The 3425-nt window shown below is 30.8% G+C and overlaps 1 long non-coding RNA gene across 2 annotated transcripts; it reads left to right on the top strand.

Moving 5' to 3' along the window:
• Positions 1–484: 484 nt before the first annotated feature.
• On the top strand, positions 485–2753 carry LOC131619509 (uncharacterized). Of its 2 annotated transcripts, XR_009288955.1 has the most exons (4): positions 485–1104; positions 1201–1319; positions 1432–1500; positions 2373–2753. It is a non-coding gene; the product is annotated as an uncharacterized LOC131619509 (long non-coding RNA). The 2 variants fall into 2 exon arrangements; XR_009288954.1 differs by having other exon boundaries at positions 488–1319.
• Positions 2754–3425: the final 672 nt, after the last annotated feature.

Here is a 3425-nt window from a genome sequence, read left to right as displayed (position 1 = left end):
CATAATTCATAATAAAAAAGCAAGACGAGAACTTTGGCAAGTTTGCCAAGTGTCATCATTTTAGAGAGTATTCTATTTTTGTTATTTCTATTATAGGAAATGTTTCCATTTATATCAATCTTATTAAAATAATTATTCATAATAAAAAAGCAAGATGAGAACTTTGACAAGTTTGCCAAGTGTCATCATTTTAGAGAGTATTCTATTTGTGTTATTTCTATTATAGGAAATGTTTCCATTTATATCAATCTTATTAAAATAATTATTAATTATTTGTTATTAGTTTACTTTATCTTAATTATTGGCTTTTGTATTGAAAATATTGCTGTGTTGATTCACCTTCTCCAAGCAAATAATCATCACCCCAAAAAGAAAATATGCACGCTTGAAACCTGCATTCTTGAATACTGAATCCATCCCTTCCACTTCCAATCATCATCGGGTCTTCCGTAAATTAATGCTTTCTCTTTTCCAATTCCTGATTCATCAAATTTTTGATGTTTTCAAATGCTTCGGTGAATCGATTCATCTGACATCAATTAGGAAGCTATTTTTAGTGTGTTTTTATAGTCTATAAATATTGGGAGCATCACAATTCATTCTCCAACAAACCCTTAACCATTGAAACTGCGACAATGCTATAAAAACCTCACCCTCCGCTGTTTTCTTCGATCAAATCACAACGGCGGCTCATCCTTTCTGTCCTCCTTCCCTCAAGCTCAAGAGCGGTGGTGGCTCTCTTCATCTTCTCCGGCAATCCCAACCTTCGTTTCATCTTCTCTCCTTCCGATTCGCTAACGGTGGCGGCAGTGATGATTCACAATTTGGGAACTGATGATGATGTTGCTTGCGTTTTTTAAAACTGATGATTCACGTTGTTGATGTTGAACGGTCCGGTCGTTCATTGAGATCTGCAGAAATGGGTTAGATCTTTCTGATTTTGTTGTTCTTTCTTAATCTCTCTTCCCAGAGCTTATCCTTTCCATGAAATTGAACCCAAGTGGCAGCGGTTTGGGAGCAACACAACACTTTCAGAACCCTCGATGATGATATCAATATGTCAAAACCTAAATATTACATTCTTGATATGTTCCCTTACCCTAGGTTTTGAATTGTAGTTACTTCGATTATTCTATTTTTCGATTCATATTGAGAATTACTGAAATTTAGATTATGATTTGTGCTTTTTTGTTGTTGCAGTGGAGCTGGTTTACATGTTGGACATCCGCTTGGATACACTGCCACTGATATTCTAGCTAGCTTGCATCCAATGGAGTGGGATGCTTTTTGGATTACCTGCAGAACAATATGTATTTGAGGTCTCTTTTTTTTCTTTTTTTCTTGCTTCTTATTATAATATTACTGCCATTTCTGTGTTATTTACAATCTTTTTGAGTTATTTTTTGTCTTTTTAATTTGCCTTTGTTTCAGACAGGAACTCACCCGAAGCTCACCACAGTGACTAATATTAATCGATTTACCTCAGGAAACTGATGACAAGTTAGTTTTACTATAAGAAGACCTTTTATTTAGTGTATTTTTGTTTTGTAAAAGATGTTCCCCCTTGGTAATTTTTTCAGTCTCAAATTTTTCAAATCCGTAAAACAACAATAGCTAATAAATTAAATAGTTTCTCTGCCTTTTTTTTTATCACAGTTTCTCTGCCTTTTAAAAAGTATGAATCAGAATTTACTTCAATTTGTTTCTCAATATGTTTATAAGACATTAAGAATGGACAAGTTGAAAATTACAATAAATGTTTTCTTAGAATATGCACAACTTCTGCACTTAACATAATTTGTTCACTCTCAATGTTTGAATAATTTTAATAAATTTATTCATAACATTGCATCATCATAGTTAAGTATAACACTGAATAACAGAAAAAGCGCATATGAATACTTGTGGTTCAACAATCGTTTGTATTTTTACAACTGTTAGTAAAAATGTGCTGCTTTCCTAACAAGTTAGAACAAGTACGCCTAAATAGGAGATGAAACTTATTTGGCCAATTTTAAATCATTAGAGGTACCCTAGAATTATTAAAACTTGCTGCTATTGTTGTTCCAGGAATGAACTTATATGGTCAATTTTGGTCCATATAAAGATCAATATTCTTTAGAAAATTTTGTGAAGTTGTAGTCGTGAATATTTAAGTAGTTTGCTAAGTCTCACTGTCCCTCTATCAACTAGAACCTCTTCGGAAAGAAAACTGATTTTGTTCTAAAATAGGTTCTAATTTGATGCTGGGATTGGGAATTTTTACCTCCAAACATGAATTTTAACATCAATTTTACCGTTCATCTCATCTTAGTTCATGACCATAAACATGAATCATTTTAATATTTAACCTAATCTCATGTTACTAATAGGAACTTCGATAGTATGGATGCTATTGCAATGGCATGCAAACCTGAAGGTTCGATCGAGGCCTTTCTAATAGAAAGCATTAGCAAGCAAAATGATTTGGGATGAAGGTGTGATGTGATTGATACTAAGACTCTGCATGATTGGATTTGTGGCGAATTTGACGGAATAGCAACGAGCTACTGTGATTTTGCAAAAATTATAGAGTGTATCTTATACAAAACTATGGTGGCAAATCCATGATACGAAACACGCACTGTCTGTTAGGAAATCAAAGAGATGAGTCTCTAATTTCTCATTGTTTTCATTCTATTTCACTTTAAGAGTAAATTCAATTTTGTAACAGTTATGTTATTTTTCTTTAAAAACAAACTTGGATCAATTGTTTCTTAATTAACTGTAATTATTATTTTCTAAACAATCTTGTGTTGTGATAATTTTATTTATGGATAGTTTTAAGCCCACTTTAAATGTAGATATATAGAATAGGAATATACAGGTTGACAATTATTAGTGGGTTATTGTTATTCATGGAGATGCTGGAAAAATATTGACCAGAACATAATTGTTTTTTGTTACTCTAGATGATTGAAGATTGTCCACCATTTTATAGAAAGCCAGAAAATAAAGTTCCTAATGCATATTCCTAATGCATATGTGTAATATTAAAAGAGTTAGTAGCTTAAATATATTTTATTGGCATCATATTTGATTGAAAGTTATGTTTCAAAACATAAAACTCTTGAATTGGTTAAAAGAATATGTAAATAATTCGGTTTTGAATGTCTTGAAAAAATTTCTCATTTTTTTCAATTTATTTTGTCACTTTATATCTTATTATATGACAACAATCACTAAATTAAACTAAATTAAATTGATGTTTTGTTGTGTTTGTGTGAAAATCAAAATATGATTTTTTTTTTCATTTTAATCTTCTTTAATTTTTGAATTTATGTCCAATAATTAGATATAAAGCCTTTTGTTAATGTTTTTTTGAAATTCATGTAAATTGTTAGTTATAAAATATTTTTTTTTAGAATAAGAAATTTTATCAGGTG

This window comes from Vicia villosa, linkage group LG1, assembly GCF_029867415.1.
Source record: "Vicia villosa cultivar HV-30 ecotype Madison, WI linkage group LG1, Vvil1.0, whole genome shotgun sequence".
NCBI classification, from domain to species: Eukaryota; Viridiplantae; Streptophyta; class Magnoliopsida; order Fabales; family Fabaceae; genus Vicia; species Vicia villosa.
Note: the sequence above shows the minus strand (reverse complement) of the source record. Positions and strands in the feature narration are given on the sequence as shown.